Source organism: Callorhinus ursinus, unplaced genomic scaffold, assembly GCF_003265705.2.
Source record: "Callorhinus ursinus isolate GAN/ISIS: 27379988/994484 unplaced genomic scaffold, GSC_fseal_2.0 scaffold3, whole genome shotgun sequence".
NCBI classification, from domain to species: domain Eukaryota; kingdom Metazoa; phylum Chordata; class Mammalia; order Carnivora; family Otariidae; genus Callorhinus; species Callorhinus ursinus.
The window spans coordinates 39,659,164-39,678,255 of record NW_027397065.1 but is presented as its reverse complement, the minus strand read 5'-3'; the positions used below and the strand labels follow the sequence as shown (position 1 = coordinate 39,678,255).

The 19,092-nt window shown below is 40.0% G+C and overlaps 1 long non-coding RNA gene across 1 annotated transcript in view; it reads left to right on the top strand.

Moving 5' to 3' along the window:
* LOC141371935 (uncharacterized) overlaps positions 1-18,733 on the top strand; it is a 34,523-nt gene extending 15,790 nt beyond the window's left edge. Inside the window, exons 3-6 of the long non-coding RNA XR_012377288.1 lie at positions 15,556-15,645; positions 17,706-17,914; positions 18,284-18,437; positions 18,650-18,733. This is a non-coding gene — a long non-coding RNA (uncharacterized lncRNA). The remainder of the gene's footprint in view (positions 1-15,555; positions 15,646-17,705; positions 17,915-18,283; positions 18,438-18,649) is intronic.
* Positions 18,734-19,092: the final 359 nt, after the last annotated feature.

The window sequence follows — 19,092 nt, the reverse complement described above, 5'->3', positions numbered from 1 at the left end:
GGGAGAGGCAGAGAGAGAATCTTAGGCAGGCTCCATGCCCAGCAGAGCCCAATACAGGTCCAACATAGGGCTTAATCTCACAACCATGACCTGAGCTGAAATCAAGAATCCAACGCTTAACCAAGTGAGCCACCCAGGCCATAAAATAGTCTTAATTGGTTCTAGTTTGGTCATATTCTCACCCTGAACTCACCATGTGGTCTGGTGAGTGGGTTGCTTTGATTGCGTTTAGACCTGGTGTCTTTGCCCTATTATGGCTGTGGTCATGTAGGGTTCTAGGACTGTCAGCCCCACCGTCATCATATGTTTGGAGATTGGAAGAAGCAGTTCCCCAGAGGAAAGGGGTTGTGTAGGGTGTGTTAAAACACAAAAATAACCCATGTCTACTAGTTTCCTCATAGGACTGTTGTAAGAATTCAGTGATAGAAATTTTTGTACCATTGGTATATAGCAAGTGCTCACATAAAGAAAAAAAAAGGAAAAATTTAGTTTTTACTAGTATTATTATTCACTGGAAGGATACTTGTTTCTAGGCATCTTGCAGATATCAGTCACCTGAACTGTTGCAGTTAAACCGCCTCTGACTAGGTTTAATGCAAACATCTAGGCAAAAGTTGTAGGAGGTCATGTGATAAGAGGGGAACCGAAAGGCAGCCATTATGACTCGTCACAGAAATGAACCCAGGGAAGGGCACTGGGGCTTAGAGCAGGGGGAAGAAGCCTGTCTTTTCTGATGGGCAGGTCCTCATAATAAATGCTCATTTTCAGTGGTACCTGTAGGAATATACTAACCTTGAGTCTCTACTGCCATTCCCAACCGCTCTTCAGAGTCAAATAATCAGGCTTAAAAACGATTAAAGTGCCATAAGATTATGGCTCCTCTGGTTTTTTTCCTTTTTATTCCCTTCCTACTGGTTAGTCTGTTACCACTACATTTTGCCCTTTTGTCTCCTCAGACTTGGATTTATCTTAGTTTTGACTTTTTCCTTTAGTCTGACTCTGGTCACATACAGATAGAGCCCAATATTAATATGTAATGAGAAAAATAGAATTTAGTTTAGCTTTCTTGTATGTGTTGCATTGTTGAGACTAAAAAAAAGAAAAAGAAAAGGTTGAACCTTTTGACTTAGACCCATGGAAACACTCTTTTTATTTGAGCACCATCAACTTAGAGTTGAGGTTTCCACCTGGCATAGATCATCACAGCAAGCAGGCAAATCTTTTGAAATAAACCCAATTTTTTCTTAAAGACAGACATTGGAAGCCCATGAAATAAACCCAATTTTTTCTTAAAGACAGACATCAGGAGCACATAAAAAATCATGTGCACCACAATGTATTTCGGGGGTAATTTCCCTTGATTATAAACAACATTTTGATGTACTTGTCTCTATAACATCGATGAGAAAGAGTCCAAGTGAATAAATAGATCCTGCATTTCATGATGTGATTTTAATTCCTCCACCTTGGCTGCTTAGGGATAACAGCTTAATCTGATATCACTGAAAATAAGAGATATCTATATTTCCATGATCATTGAAAGTTCAAATTGGATTGTAAACTCAGATAGAACTGACCTGAGGCTTATCAGAACTGAAGCAATGGAACTGCGTGAGAACAGAGCAGATTTAATCAAAAGGAAATTCTTCAGAAACAGTCTTTGCCCCACCAAAAGACACGAGTTTAGGAGGAAGGAGGACAGGAGATGAGAAACAGAAAGAAAGAAGCTTTCAAACTTTTTTTTTTTTAAAAATAGCACTTCCCCACCCCCTGGTAGCTTCTCCAGTCAGTTAGGTTTAATATGAAGTAATCCTGCATGTTCCTCAGGAAATCTTCTGGTTATGTTCTCGAAGCTGGTGAATAATGGAGATATCTGCCATACTGGAAAATAGTGCTGATCAATAATATCGTATGTTTTTGTTTGCCGTGCCTTTTTGCAGCTGACTCGCTTTCCCTTCTCTCTGGAGCTTGGCTGCTTTATTTATAGATGTGATTTTTATCTTCTCTTTTCCTAATGGTGATGTTTGGCGGGCCAAGGGAGCAGTTATGAAAGCAACTCTGTTGGGCAAATAACCAAGCCAGTGATACTGCAGTCATTTCCTGAACTCACAACCCATTGGGGGCTCACTGTGTTCCTGAGGCTGAAGTACATGTACTTCACCCTGTTCTGATACTATTCAGGGTAGACAGATGTGGGCATCAAAGCTGTTATTATTGGAAGATTTTTCTGCTCCTGCAGAATGATATACTGTAACTAAAACTTGAATTTTAGCAAGTAGGATAATTGTTACTTCTCTAATGCCTCTGATTAAGGTCAGCAGCAGACATTACTTGGGAACTAAGATTGCTTTTGTGGGCAAATGACACAGGGGAAGAAATTAAAAAAAAAATGGTTTCTGTCTTGAAAATGGAGGATACCAGAGGGAACTATATGTTATGCACAGATTGTATCAGCTATCTAATACTATGTGACATAATGGCTTCCACAACACCCATTTATTTACTCTTACTTTTGCCATTTGGGTAGGGCTCAGCTGGGCTGGCTCATCTCTGCTTCATGCAGTGTTTGTGGTCAACTGGATAGTTTCCACAACCTCTTTGACATGCCCAGCAATTGGCTGGGGGGCTTGGTTCTCCTTTGCATGCCTCCTTAGCAAGATATCCTGGGCTTCTTCATTGCACTAACAGCCTCCCAACTACATAGCATCAAACTCATCCCCCTTATGAAACAGTTCACCTCCTTCTCTGTACCATTTCCTGTATTTCCTGGGGATATGTCACAAATATTCTCAGAAAAGACACTTCCACTGAAACTGTCCTGCTCAGCCAGCTGCTTCAGTTTTTGCTTATCCCTCCATGTGTGCATTCCAGCATGGCCCAGTTGCCATTACATCTTTCTCTTACTGCATACCTTCATCCACGCATCGGACCCTCATGGCCCCAGGGGCTCTCTGGGGCAAGGTGGGAACACTGCTTCTTTCCCCTCTGGTCTGCTATTTTAGAGGGGCCCCAAGCAGGACTCTTTGTCCACCTTTCTCCGTCCTCTGTTGTTCTTCCTCTGTTTAAGACATGAATCCAGCATGGGCTTGACTGGGAATGAATGGATTGGACCATGGCACAATTTGGAATTAATCTAATGGCATTTTACTTGATTAAAACTATTGTGCCCCATTCTTTCTATTTTTAGGGTAAATTCTCCCAAGGCCCTGACTCTCTAGATAGCCATCTTCCTGTCCAGCTGGGACCACCCCCCACCCCATTTCAGCCATCATCCCTCTCTTGAACTAGCACCATTGTCAAATGAGGTTTGTCCCATTTTAGAGGTGAAGAAACTAAGTAAAGGAAATGGGAAATTCAACTCCCTTGACTTAGGCAGCCACTGTAGGCTAGGGGGAAAAAAAGCAAGATTCCAGGGCTCTATTTAGTCCATCCCTCAGTTGGCAAATCCTCCTTATCCTAAGAAATCAAAGATATCCTGTGGGGGTAGCAACGAGATACTCCATATGGTGTTCTGCTCTTTCTCACCCTTTTAATTTGGCTCATTGTTCAATCTTAATTTGCAATTGTCACAGCTGCGATTGCATTCCCAATGTTCCACCAACTCCAAAAACCCTTGAATCTGAACCCTCGGTGGTTTTAATTTTATTTTTGTTGAGAAAGGTTATGTTGTCACAATGGGTAAAGCTAGCTCTTCAGTGAGGGAAAACATTTTTTCTGGGAAAAAGATACTTCTAATTTTGTATTAAGCCTCAGAATGGGCTGCAACTGTGGAACCTCAAGTGCAGGGGAGTTGACAACTCAGCCATAATCAAGCTAACTGAATTGGACAGAGCAATGTGAGACATAATTAGCAATTCCGTTCAGCGAGCTGTCTCCTGAAAAACTTAAAATACCTTCCCTGTCTCATGCATATTCAGTGCCTCATTTGCTATTGTTTTTATCCAACAGGTTGAAATTCAAAAGGAAAAAATTCTGAGTTGTCTGTCTCATTTTCATCCCCCGCATTCTCCTCTCTTCTCAGCAGCTCCCCACACCCCCCCATCCAGTCCCATTTCAATATAGCAGGTCACCCCGGTGCCAACTGCACACTGACAAATACAAAGTACTCTGAGCACATTTTTTTCTCTTGTTAGTGGTACCTTTGTCAACCTTTCCTCTCAATTAGATAAACTGAGTAGGTACCTTTGCCCTGGGGAATTATGACCATTTGGTTGTTGTGGTCAGGCGTCTGGTGGGAATTCTGTCTGTCACATGGTTACTGGGTCATGATAGGTTTGTGCTGAATTGGAGATTGATTGATGATCCCATGCTTTTCCTCCTGATCTCTATCCACCTTGATGGGTTAAGCTTTCAATTTCCTTGACATTCCAGGTTGTTAGGCTTTTGCCTGTGGATGTGCAGGGAGACCACAGAAGCAAATACTTTTCCCTCTGTTCATTGCATCCCTGGTTAGCTGAGCCTACAAGTTCTCCATTAGAAGATTGTCTACAAAATATGTTGGGTGTGACTATTCTGAAAAGACCCCCGGAAGAATGATTGGTTGTCTGCAGAGGCAGTGCGGTGTAGAGCAAACAAGAGTCTACGTTAGATCTAGGGTCAAAGCCTAGCTCTGTGCTTTTAGCTGTGTGGTCTTGACCAGTTACTTAACCTCCCTTATCCCCAAATGCTTCATCTGTACAACAAAGATCATAACAACCCTGTGTGTGAGTATTATTATGAGGATTACATAAGATAAGGTATAGGGAAGACCTAGACAAGTGTCTGGCACATTGTTGGTGCTCAGCAATTGTGTCCTTCCTTTCCTTTGTAAATTCCTCCCCTTCCTCATCTTAGTCTTCCTTTTCCTTTTCTTTCTGTTTTATTGTATTTTGCAATCGGATATCAGAAAATGTAAAATAGGGCACCTGGGTGGCTCAGTTGGTTAAGTGACTGCCTTCGGCTCAGGTCACGATCCTGGGGTCCCAGGATGGAGTCCCCACTTCTGGCTCCTTGCTCAGCAGGGAGTCTGCTTCTCCTTCTGACCCTCCCCCCCCATGCTCTCTCTCTCAAATAAATAAAATCTTAAAAAAAAGAAAGCAAATGTAAAATATTTTAAAATTTCAGGCAAATTACTCAGTACTTTCAATCTCTTTCCCTACAAAGTTTATTTTTAAAAGACACATTCTAGCAATTAGTAAATGCCGATTTAAGTTTCATCTTCTTTCCCCTCCCCTATCAATATCTAGTAAAGATGACTGGCCAAAGGCATAAATTGAGTTAAATGAGAAATTAAGTATTTTTCTAACCCTAAATCCCTAGAAGCATCATTGTATTTTATCACTTCAAAAATAGCCTCTTTCAGTGGATAAAGAAGATGTGATACACACACACACACACACACACACACACACACACACACGGGAATATTATGCAGCCATCGAAAATGAAATCTCGCCATTTTCAATGACGTGGATGGAACTAGAGTGTATTATGCTAAGCAAAATAAGTCATTCAGAGAAAGACAAGTATCATATGATCTCACTGATACGAGAAATTTAAGAAACAAGACAGAAGATCATAGGGGAAGGGAGAGAAAAATGAAACAAGACAAAACCAGAGAGGGAGACAAACCATAAGAGACTCTTAATCTCAGGAAACAAACTGAGGGTTGCTGGAGTGGAGGGGGGTGGGAGGGATGGGGTGGCTGGGTGGTGGACATTGGGGAGGGTAAGTACTATGGTGAGCACTGTGAATTGTGTAAGACTGATGAATCACAAACCTGTACCCCTGAAACAAATAATACATTCCATGTTAATAAAAAAAATTTAAAAAAATAACCTCTTTCAGATTTTAGTTTTTCCATTTGGGGAGCATTAAAATAAGAAAAATATATCAATAAAATGTCATGTTAAAATTTTTAATTTGCTGACCTAACTTGGAAGGTTTAATTTTCACATCTTTTTTTAAGTGAAAAAAGTAGGAAGTTAAGGTGTACTTGGGTTTGTAAATATTTTAGGGGAAGCTGAAATATGCTTTAAATGGATTCTGTATGAAATACAACAGTAGTGCTCAAAAGAGAGTTTTAAGGGGGAAATAAAAGAAAGAGAAAGGTCACCAGTATTGTAAATCAGAGGAGGAGAGTTGAGAAGTTTTTCCTTTTCAAAATTAAATTTGTCATAGCAGGTTGACATCTGAATAAGTTCATAGGATGAGAAATGAATGCAAAGACTAGATCGAGTAGAGGCACCCCTTTCTCTCCCCTCCTTCCGGAAAGTCTATAGATCTTAATACATGTATCATACCATTTGGCAGGTGATTTAGCCTTCATTGATTACCATCACACACTGTCCTCTAAGTGTTTTCCAAGTAAAAGTCTTGTTTTTTCCAAAATATTGCAGAATACTTGAGGGGGTAGATCACCTCACATACTTGATGTGGCTTCCCACAGCTTCTAGCCCCATCCTATATATGCGTTAAGCAAGAAAGGAATCCTTGCAAACTGGAGGCAGAATGAGAGAAAATGAAACCATGAACCTATCTTCCATCCGTGGTACCCCTCACTTTATGAAGGTGTGAAGGCCAAGGCTATGAGCCACCATGCTCATCAACAGAAATGGTTGTACAGGAGAGAGGAATAGGTGAAGTCCAGAAGAGAAGACTTTGAAATGAGTATGCTGAACTCCAACAATGGAAAGAGATGAAGAATGAACTGCAGATGGAGGGAATGTGAGAGATGGAAGAAAACTGGTGATTGCTCAGCTTCTATGGAGAGAGTCTGGAGTGTGAACAAGTTCCAGTGTGGCTTCCATGTCATAAAGGTGGAGAACAGGGTAGAGGATATATTAGAAATCATGACCCCCCTTTGACTGAATAACTTTAGTTAGGTGTTCGATATAACCTCTTGGTCTCTCAAGCAGGAACTTGATAAGCAACACTTAATGGAGAATTGAGGGAGCCCATACCCTGAAGAATAGGGACAAAATAGGAGTGGACATTTGAAGCTTAGGGAGAGATTTACACCCTGTTAGCAGTGGAAAATGCCATCCTTTGCCTCCTGAGCAAAAGTTCCCCGAGTTTTGAAAGCAATTAATCTGATGTTTCTACTTTAACCCGAATAGAAGCCTAAATCCTGAAAAGTCCGTGCAATAAGTATATTTTGTTGACAGGTTATTGAATAGGGTATAACCTCCCACAAAAACCTTGTCTAAATCCACCAAAATGGTGAAAATGAATGATACTGCATCAAAGTCATGGCTCTAGTTGTTACATAGCCTTCAATTTTTTGCTTCTTTCTCCCTTATACTTTTTTTTTAAAAGCAGGGAGTCTATTGAGAAATCTTACTAAAAATCACAAACTGAACAACAGTCCCCCTTTTTTTGAGAACCAGAAACAGGTTTTAAATGACAAAAAAACCCCTCCTTTAATCTTTTTGTAACATCTTGACAGTTGTGCCAGAAGATGTCTGCTTCTGCCTTCAAAATATAATTGCTTTTGGTCTGAAATAATTCATTTCCCACTCCTTTTCCCCTACTAGAAATCTTTGCCCTTTAAGCTGGATATTTTCCCTTAATTTTGTGGCTACTTTTTTGGAAGGTAATGGGAAGGGGTAGGGAGCCAGGAGGCGAAGGAGACTAGAGTGAATGTCATAAACACAATGCTTTGTGAGGGTATAATGTGGGATAAAGAGAGTCGCTGTGAACCAAGGGAAAAAAACTAACCTCATAAAAATGAGGTTAACTGTCACACTGTTGAATATCTGGTGTCATCAAAGTTATTTGCCCTTTTCAAATCCATCAGAGCACATTTCTATTTGTTTTGTTTTCAAAAACTCAAGTAAAGTCATATCATAGTTGAATACCTTTTGAGCAGTTTAGTGTCTTAAAGATCCCAGATCTTGTTTTCTCCAAAGAATCCCCTATAAACATTGGAGTAAGAATGTCTTCAGATTTCTGTAAAATCTGCATCATTGGACTCTTTAGCAGGAAACATTTCTGACTTATTGGAATAAACCTAATGGGGAGTAGAACTAGGTGATCTCAGCAAAGGAAGATCTTCAATGGTAGGATGGGGAGTGTAGACATCATTGAGAATCCGTAACTGCAAAGTGGCATGGTATGCCCTTCTAACACCGAAATTTAAGTCTTGAGTCACAAACTACAGAAAAGGAAAGATAATAAAGGGAAAAAGAGAACGTGAAAGAGAATCAGAGGTGTTGACCATCACAGTAAACCTAATAGTTTTGGGCTCCTTACATTATAGTGTATGTTTTTTCCCATATATACTTGTCATTTTTTCTCCAAACCAGTTCTGTGAAAGTAATTGTAGTCCATCAGCTATTTTATGACTCATTTGTATGGATGTTTTTTGCTCCTTTGCATCTACTTTTCTCTGTATTCACTAAAGCCCAGAAGGGATGCCTGGGTGGCTCCATCGGTTAGGCGTCTGCTTTCGGCTCAGGTCATGATCCCGGGGTCCTGGGATCGAGTCCCACATCGGGCTCCTTGCTGAGCAAGGAACCTGCATCTCCCTCTGCCTGCCTCTGTCTCTCTCTCTCTCTCTCTGATAAAAAAAAAAAAAAGCCCAGAAGAGGACTCTGCCATGAACTTTGTAGAGTTTATGGGATTTGACCTGATGGATGAATGAAGATTTGTCTAATAGAACACCTCTGCTTTTCTAGTTGCTTGAGAAAATAGGAAATACATGAATAAAAAGAGACAGGGGAAGGGAACACCAAGCCTCTGTTGCAGTACTAGGTACTCCTGGGAAACTATCAGGTGAGCTGTTCCTTCCACCTGCCTTGAGGCTTCTTCGCTCTTGAGGGCCAGTGTGGAAGTGGTACATTTTTTTTAACGTATTTTTTTATTATGTTATGTTAATCACCATACATTACATCATTAGGTTTTGATATAGTGTTCCATGATTCATTGTTTGCGTATAACACCCAGTGCTCCATGCAGTACATGCCCTCTTTAATAGCCATCACCAGGCTAACCCATCCCCCCACCCCACCCCGCCCTCTAGAACCCTCAGTTTGTTTCTCAGAGTCCATCATCTCTCATGGTTCGTCTCCCCCTCCAATTTTTCCCCCTTCATTTTCCCCTTCCTGCTACCCCCCTTTTTTTTTAAACATATACTGTATTATTTGTTTCAGAGTTACAGGTCTGTGATACAACAGTCTTACACAATTCACAGTGCTCACCATAGCACATACCCTCCCCAATGTCTATCACCCAACCACCCCATCCCTCCCACCCCCCACCACTCCAGCAACCCTCAGTTTGTTTCCTGAGATTAAGAATGCTTCATATCAGTGAGGTCATATGATACATGTCTTTCTTTGATTGACTTATTTAGCTCAGCATAATACCCTCCAATTCCATCCATGTCATTGCAAATGGCAAGGTTTCATTCCTTTTGATGGCTGCATAATATTCCATCGTATATATATACCACATCTTCTTTATCCATTCATCTATCAATGGACATCTTGGCTTTTTCCATAGTTTGGCTATTGTGGACATTGCTGCTATAAACATCGGGGTGCACGTACCCCTTTGGATCCCTACATTTGTATCTTTGGGGTAAATACCCAGTAGTACAATTGCTGGGTCATAGGGTAGCTCTATTTTCAACTTTTTGAGGAACCTCCATACTGTTTTCCAGAGTGGCTGCACCAGCTTGCATTCCCACCAACAGTGTAGGAGGGTTCCCCTTTCTTCGCATCCCCGCCAACATCTGTCATTTCCTGACTTGTTAATTTTAGCCATTTGGACTGGTGTGAGGTGGTATCTCACTGAGGTTTTGATTTGGATTTCCCTGATGCCGAGCGATGTTGAGCACTTTTTCATGTGTCTGTTGGCCATTTGGATGTCTTCTTTGGAAAAATGTCTGTTCATGTCTTCTGCCCATTTCTTGATTGGATTATTTGTTCTTTGGGTGTTGAGTTTAAGAAGTTCTTTATAGATTTTGGATACTAGCCTTTTATCTGATATGTCATTTGCAAATATCTTCTCCCATTGTTTTGGTTGTCTTTTGGTTTTGTTGACTGTTTCTTTTGTGTGCAAAAGCTTTTTATCTTGATGAGGTCCCAATAGTTCATTTTTGCCCTTGCTTCCCTTGCCTTTGGCGATGTTTCTAGGAAGAAATTGCTGCAGCTGAGATCGAAGAGGTTGCTGCCTGTGTTCTCTGTTAGGATTTTGATGGACTCCTGTCTCACACTGAGGTCTTTCAAACATTTTGACTCTATTTTTGTGTGTGGTGTAAGGAAATGGTCCAGTTTCATTTTTCGGCATGTGGCTGTCCTATTTTCCCAACACCTTTGTTGAAGAAACTGTCTTTTTTCCATTGGACATTCTTTCCTGCTTTGTCAAAGATTAGTTGACCACAGAGTTGAGGGTCCATTTCTAGCCTCTCTATTCTGTTCCGTTGATCTATGTGTCTGTTTTTGTGCCAGTACCATACTGTCTTGATGATGACAGCTTTGTAATAGAGCTGGAAGTCCGGAATTGTGATGCCGCCAGCTTTGCTTTTCTTTTTCAACATTCCTCTGGCTCTTCGGGGTCTTTTCTGTTTCCATACATATTTTAGGATTATTTGCTCCATTTCTTTGAAAAAAGTGGGTGGTATTTTGATAGGGATTGCTTTGAATGTGTAGATTGCTCTAGGTAGCATTGACATCTTCACAATATTTTTTCTTCCAATCCATGAGCATGGAATGTTTTTCCATTTCTTTGTGTCTTCCTCAATTTCTTTCATGAGTATTTTACAGTTTTCTGAGTACAGATTCTTTGTCTCTTTGGTTAGATTTATTCCTAGGTATCTTATGGTTTTGGGTGCAATTGTAAATGGGATCAACTCCTTAATTTCTCTTTCTTCTGTCTTGTTGGTGTATAGGAATGCCACTGATTTCTGTGCATTAATTTTATATCCTGCCACTTTACTGAATTCCTGTATGAGTTCTAGCAGTTTTGGGGTGGAGTCTTTTGGGTTTTCCACATAAAGTATCATATCATCTGCAAAGAGTGAAAGTTTGACTTCTTCTTTGCCAATTTGGATGCCTTTTATTTCTTTTTGTTGTCTGATTGCTGTGGCTAGGACTTCTAGTACTATGTTGAAGAGCAGTGGTGATAGTGGACATCCCTGCGTGTTCCTGACCTTAGGGGGAAAACTCTCAGTTTTTCCCCATTGAGAATAATATTCGCTGTGGGTTTTTCATAGATAGTTTTTATGATATTGAGGTATGTACCCTCTACCCTACGCGCTGAAGAGTTTTGATCAAGAAAGGATGCTGTACTTTGTCAAATGCTTTTCTGCATCTATTGAGAGATTCATATGGTTTTTGTCCTTTTTTTTATTAATGTATTGTATCACATTGATTGATTTGTGGATGTTGAACCAAACTTGCAGCCCAGGGATAAATCCCACTTGGTTGTGGTGAATAATCCTTTTAATATAGTGTTGGATCCTATTGGCTAGTATTTTGGTGAGAATTTTTACATCCATATTCATCAAGGATATTGGTCTGTAATTCTCTTTTTTGATGGGGTCTTTGTCTGGTTTGGGGATCAAGGTAATGGTGGCCTCATAAAACGAGTTTGGAAGTTTTCCTTCCATTTCTATTTTTTGGAACAGTTTCAGAAGAATATGTATTAATTCTTCTTGAAATGTTTGGTAGAATTTCCCTGGGAAGCCATCTGGCCCTGGGCTTTTGTTTGTTGGGAGATTTTTGATGACTGCTTCAATTTTCTTAGTGGTTATAGGTCTGTTCAGGTTTTCTATTTCTTCCTGGTTCAGTTTTGGTAGTTTATACATCTGTAGGAATGCATCCATTTCTTCCAGACTATCTAATTTGCTGGCATAGAGTTGCTCATAATATCTTCTTATAATTGTTTGTATGTCTTTGGTGTTGGTTGTGATCTCTCCTCTTTAATTCATGATTTTATTTGGGTCATTTCTTTTTTCTTTTTGATAAGTCTGGCCAGGGGTTTATCAGTCTTGTTAATTCTTTCACAGAACCAGCTCCTAGTTTCGTTGATCTGTTGTACTGTTCTTTTGGTTTCTATTTCGTTGGTTTCTGCTCTGATCTTTATTATTTCTCTTCTCCTGCTGGGTTTAGGCTTTACTTGCTGTTCTTTCTCCAGCTCCTTTAGGTGTAGGGTTAGGTTGTGTATTTGAGACCTTTCTTGTTTCTTGAGAAAGGTTTGTATTGCTGTATACTTTCCTCTTAGGACTGCCTTTGCTGTATCCCAAAGATTTTGAACAGTTTCCATTTTCGTTTGTTTCCATGAATTTTTTTAACTCTTCTTTAATTTCCTGGTTGACCCATTCATTCTTAGTAGGATGCTCTTTAGCCTGCATGTATTTGAATTCTTTCTGACTTTCCTCTTGTGATTGAGTTCTAGTTTCAAAGCATTGTGGTCCAAAGATATGTAGCGAATGATTCCAATCTTTTGGTACTGGTTGAGACCTGATTTGTGACCTAGGATGTGATCTATTCTGGAGAATGTTCCATGGGTACTAGAGAAGAATGTGTATTCTGTTGCTTTGGGATGGAATGTTCTGAATATATCTGTGAAGTCCATTTGGTCCAGTGTGTCATTTAAACTCTTTATTCCCCTGTTGATCTTTTGCTTAGATGATCTGTCCATTTTATTGAGGGGCGTGTTAAAGTCCCCCACTATTGTTGTATTGTTGTCGATGTGTTTCTTTGCTTTAGTTATTAATTGGCTTATATAATTGGCTGCTCTCATGTTAGGGGCATAGATATTTACAGTTGTTAGATCTTCTTCTTGGATAGACCCTTTAAGTATAATATAGTGTCTTTCCTCATCTCTTATTATCTTTGGTTTAAAATCTAATTTATCTGATATAAGGATTGCCACCCTAGCTTTCTTTTGGTGTCCATTAGCATGGTAAATGGCTTTCCATCCCCTCACTTTCAATCTGGGGGTGTCTTTGGGTCCAAAATGAGTCTCTTGCAGACAGCATATCTATGGGTCTTGTTTTTTTATCCAATCTGATACCTGTGTCTTTAGATTGGGGCATTTAGCCCATTTACATTCAGGGTAACTATTGAAAGATATGAATTTAGTGCCATTGTATTATCTGTAAGGTGACTGTTACTGTATATTGTCTGTGTTCCTTTCCGGTCTATGTTACTTTTAGGCTCTCTCTCTGCTTAGAGGACCCCTTTCAATATTTCTTGTAGGGCTGGTTTTGTGTTTGCAAATTCCTTTAGTTTTTGTTTGTCCTGGAAGCTTTTTATCGCTCCTTCTATTTCAATGACAGCCTAGCTGGATATAGTATTCTTGGCTGCATATTTTTCTCATTTAGTGCTCTGAATATATCATGCCAGTCCTTTCCGGCCTGCCAGGTCTCTGTGGAGACGTCTGTTGCCAATCTAATGTTTCTACCATTGTAGGTTACAGATCTCTTATCTTGAGTTGCTTTCAGGATTTTCTCTTTATCTCTGAGACTCATAAGTTTTACTATTAGATGTTGGGGTGTTGACCTATTTTTATTGATTTTGAGCGGGGTTCTCTGTGCCTCCTGGATTTTGAGTGGGAACTCTGCCGCACTCAGGCACCCCTAGTCTTTCTGTGACCCCGAGGGTCCTGAGACCAAACTGTCCCAGCGAGGGTTCCACCCCCTGCTTAGCCACTGGAGCAACGTCCCTCAGCGGAGCCGACTTCTAAAAGTTCCGATTTTGTGCTCCGCGGCTCTATCACTTGCCAGTAGCGGCTGACAGAGGCCCCCTCCCCCGCCGTCTATCCTCCCGAATATCACCTCGGATTCACTTCTCCGCACGTCCTACCTTCCAGTAAGTGGTCACTTTTCTGTTCAGTTCTTTGATCTGTTGAGTTCGTAGGTGTTCAGAATGGTTTGATCCCCATCTAGCTGAATTCCTGGGACCAGACAAAATTTAAGTCTCCTACTCCTTCGCCATCTTGCTACTTCCCCGGAAGTGGTACATTTCTATATAGGCAGGAACCTAAGTTACATTGGAGAGGTAAAGCTAAGCCCAGTTTTCTTCTTTCTTAGGGAAAACAAGGATGAGAATTACCATGCATTGAGCACTTACTATGAGTCAAGCATTGTGCTTGATGCTCCATATTGTGTGTGGTTGGTCCTGTATCCCATTTCGCAGTAAGAAACAGTCACCAGTATTCTGGGGAGGATCAATTAATGCCACTGTGTATGTGCCATGTTATTTATTTATTATTATTTATACTATATATTATTATGGTTCCTTAGGAATTTCCCAATGGATGAGGACAAAGATTCAATTTTACTAGTTGGGTCCAAGACATAGAAACAAGAGACTGATTATTTTCCTTGGATTTTCTTTCTCTTGGTCACTTGCCCTGTTAAAATATAGGTATCTTAACCCATCACTCATTCCTGAGGGGTGGTCTTTTTTGCTTCTTTATATCAATTCAGGACCTCATATGTCTTTTTTTTTTTTTTAACTATTCTTAATTTGTTATTTCATGTTATCTGTCCTTCCTGGGATATAGGTTCTGTTTGGTCCTGAGTCCCATTTCCAGGATTCCCACTATACTCAGTTACTTGGGATCCCACTTTTCCTTCTGAGGAGCATGGCTCTGATCTATTTCAGGCTTTGGGGATGCCAGCAGGTGCATGCGAAACTAATGATGATTATCGAGTGGCCTGGTATTCCTGAGGGAGTAGTGCCTCCTAACTCCAGAGACCATCTCACTTTACCCTTCTTCGGCTTGGCAAAGTAGGTTGGTCTGACCCTATCTTACTCTGAGGAAAGTAAGATTAATAGTTAGATAAGTTTCTTGAATCATGTAATTAGTAAATGGTGGAGCCAGAAGTTAAATACTACTCTGTTTGGGGTGAAAAGAAGTGTCTATATTCCTTTTACACAACAATCTCTTAAAATCTAACATTTATTGAATGCCTCCCGATGGCTCAAGCACTGTGCCAAGGCTGCTATGCTGAGGAATTCTGACATGGAGTTGGCATCAAACTGAATTGGCTTTCTGAAATACTGTGATGAGAGAGAATCTGTGGTCTTGTCTACACCCAGTGGGAAAGGATGTTGGGATTCATTGTTAATGTCTATCTTGGGAGCCGAGTAGAGTGGCTTTGCCAATTATTCACCTTCTCTCCCCGAGTCAGCCAGCATTAGGGGTGGGATGATAGGATATTTAAGAGCTATGTTTGCACTGCTACAGACCAGATTCAAGTCCTGAATCCACATTGTGTTTAAGTGGGATGTCTTGAGGAAATTACTCAAACTGAGTCTCCACTGTCTCATTCTTTAAGTGAGGATGATCATAGTATTCACCTTGGGTTACTTTGAGGTTTAAATGTGACAGTGCATTTAAAGCACATGATACAATGCTTGGCACATTAGGTCTTCGGTAAATGTTACCTGTTAGAAATAAATGTAATGAGACTGGAAGGTTAACTTGATAGACCACTTACTATCTTTTTATTTTTCTTTCTCTAATCTTACAGAGGTTACTTCTCTAAGGATGCCTAGTTGATGTATTTTTCATGGTGAAATAAAAGAGTAATTATTTTCCCATGTATTTCCCTGACAGGTTCCTCTTCACTTCCTTAAGATAAAAAGTCCTAATTTGGCTAACTGATCTAGTCGATAATGAGCACCAAATGCTGACTAGGAGACTCAGGTAAGGCGTCATCTACAAAACCACAGATGAAGGCGTGATATATTTTGAAAAGTTAGGATGAGTGTAATAAATTGAGGGGCTTATAAGGGATGCAGGGCAGAGAAAACCCTGATGTCTGTGTTTTGGGTGTAGATGATATTGCTTTTGCAGACCACAGTTTCTCTGTCTCTGCTGCCGTGTTGTGCGATAAGAGAAGTATGAAAGGTTTGGCGAGGGGCTGAAGCTGAGACGTGTAGCCACACACCACTCTTTCTTGTCCCGGTTCCATTAGCACCACAGTCAAGTGCTCCAGTACTGTGAGCGTACTTCGGTAGCTTGTAATTGCCCCGTGCTTCAGTCAAGAGATGGGTAATTGCTCCTATGGGCCATGGATTTCCTGCTAGCTGCAGCTGATTGAAACCAGCTATTTATTGTGGTTAAAACCCCCAGACTCACTGCATTGTTTACAGATAAACCTTCTGTACGACAGTCATTTACTCTACCCAGCCATCCATATATTAAAGATATTACACACTACCCCCTCCCTTTCTCTTGAAGACAGATCAACTGTTCTTTTTAGTTTGATTAAATTTCAGTACGTAGTGTTGACATGCCAACTCTCTTATTTTGTGGCTTATGCTTTAAATAAATTTGCATTTCTTTGGACCTAAGTTCTATTTTGGGGGCGTTTGTTAATAGCCACACTACTGTAGTTTTAGATACTTTTACAAAGTTGCTTTTCCTCTTTTTTGTGCCTCCCATGAGCCAAATACAGATCTTAGCCTGTGTGTTTCTTGGTCCCCTCATGATTTGGAATGTAGTAAAGATAGGCTGTTCATTCTTAGTAATCATGAATTTTTAAGTTTGGAGGAAGCTGACAGAGGATTGTGTGTTTTCTAATTTTAATGACATCTGCATCTGTTATGGACACAATGGATGCTGCTACATGACATCACAAGGTAGAGGACACTCTCTGTCCATTCTCAGCGTAGCAGTTTCCCATTCCGCTACCCCTGCAGTTCTATTAAAATTTGGTTTTAGGGGTTAAAAGAACAGATTGATATCTATATGTGATTCAGGTCTGTCCAGTAGGTCTCAAGATTTGGGGTGGTTTTAATACAATTTCTCTGCTTATGAATAGTAACATTGATACCCTTTGTTCTTGTGCCAACAATGAAAGATAAGAATACTTAGGGATAAACTGGGAATGCTGCTCTGGACTTGTGAAATCAGAAACTCTGTTATTCCCTACCACACCCTGTTTTTTTTTTAACTTTCTCACCAAACCTGTGCACTTGGTTGGAATTCATGAGTAATTTATGCTCTTTCTATAGGAATAAATAAGATTATCTGGTAATCTTGACATTTATATGTAAATTCTCTAGGTTGATTGGTAGGAAAAATGGTCAATCTTTTTTTTTTTTTTTTAAGCTGAATGACTGTGGAGGGTTTATATCATCATGGTCAGACCTAGTCAAATGAACAAAAGAGTTAAGATTTGTCTGGTGCATTTCCTTTAGCTCTGTCTTCTCTTTTTGCAGCTCTCTCTCCCCTAGATATATGGAGCTGGTGAATTCATTTGTAATGCAATGTTAAAGAATATATTTGTTAGAACTCTCAGGTCTGTGTCTAACAAAACCTGTGTTCCTGGAAACTCAGATAAAGACTACTAATGTACCCTTTAAATTCTGAGGTTAAAAATAATGGTTTGAGCAGAAGCCAAATACAGCAATTGACATAAAACAAAGAACACTTGCCCATAGTATACGCATACATGAATTTGGTCCCCTGGTAGACAGCAGATGGAGTATGTATGTCCAGGTATTTAAGAACATAATACAGAACAAGAAAACAAAAACTTGACTCCTATGATGGTATAGTCGTGTGATCCATTTTAGCAGATACACATTTAACACAAAGATTAATGGAATAATAATTACATTTACAAAAATAGTTCTTCATAAAAGATCATGGAAAATAATAAATTAATGAACCCTTGCTTATAGGCCCTGCTACTTTGTTTTATGTCTTCTTATTTATTGTTTACCTAATGAGTAGATGTGGTTGTCTTTTTTTTTAAGTTTATTTATTTATTCAAGCAATCTCTACACCCAAATGGGGCTCAAACTCACAACCCCAAGATCAAGAGTCCCACAGTCCTCCGACTGAGCCAGCCAGGTGCCCCGTGATGTTATTTTCTTAAAGATGTGGAAGCAGAGGCTCCCAGAGGTTAAATAACTTGGCCTGTGTCATAAAGCCTGTAGGAGGAGCCGTTGGGATTCCAGTTCAGGTAGGCCTGGCTCCTAAATCCATGTGCTTTCCATTATTTTACTGGTCCTTGAAGTTTTCTTATTTCTCTGAATATCAGATTTCCTTAGTGCAGTTAAACGTGATTTGATTGATTGGTATTTGGTTTCCACTTGGTTTTTTAGGAACTCATTCAATTATTGATTCATTCAGCTAATATTTATTTTTGTATCTCCCGTGTGTCAGGCACTGCTGGGTGCTGAGAATACAAGATTAATGAGATGTGGTTCCTGTTCTTGAGAAGCTTTCAGGGAGGGAACAGATATGCAAAAAACCCACACTTTTGATCCAGTCTGAGAGCTACATTAGAGGTAGTGCCCCTCCCGCCCCCCATCCATGGTTTTGCTTACAGGGTTTCAGTTCCCTGTGGCTCAGCCATGGTCTGGAAGCAGATGATTCTTCTGACATATCATAGACGAACACTACATCACAATGCCTACGTCATTCACCGTACTTCATCTCATCACACAAGCACTTTATCATCTCCCATCATCACAAGAAGAAGGGTGAGTTACAGCACAATGGGTACTTTGAGAGAGGCACCATATTCACATAACTTTTATTATAGTATATTGTTATAATTGTCCTATTTTTTATAAGTTATTGTTGCTAATCTCTTACTATGCATAATTTATAAATTAAACTTTATCATAATTATGTATGTATCAGAAAAAAAAGTAGTATATATAATAAGGTTTGGTACCATCTGTTGTTTCAGGCATCCTCTGGAGGTCTTGGAATGTAGCCCCCACAGATAAGGGCAGACTACTGCATGTTCAGGTTTCGTGGATGAAACAAAAAAAGCAAGTAATTTTATGTTTGTGAGGAGAGGTTGTGTTTGGCAAAGGGTTTTTACCAAAAAAAAAAAAAGAGCTTTAATGGGAATCTTAAAGGATAGTGATCATGGTGATAATAGCTAATAGTTTTGAACACTTAGTATGTTCTGGAAAGCAACCTGATTAAAGTCTCACTTCATTTAAACCTCCCCAAATCTCTAGGTATTATTCCTTTTCACATCTTGGTGATGAGGAAACAAAGGCACAGAGAGTTAAATAACCACTGCATAGTAGAAGCCAGATGCAAATCCAAGTTGGCTAGCTCCAAAGCTAGTCCCGTTTTGTGGTTCTGTTTTACCGAAGCGGTGCTGAGTAAGGGTTTGCC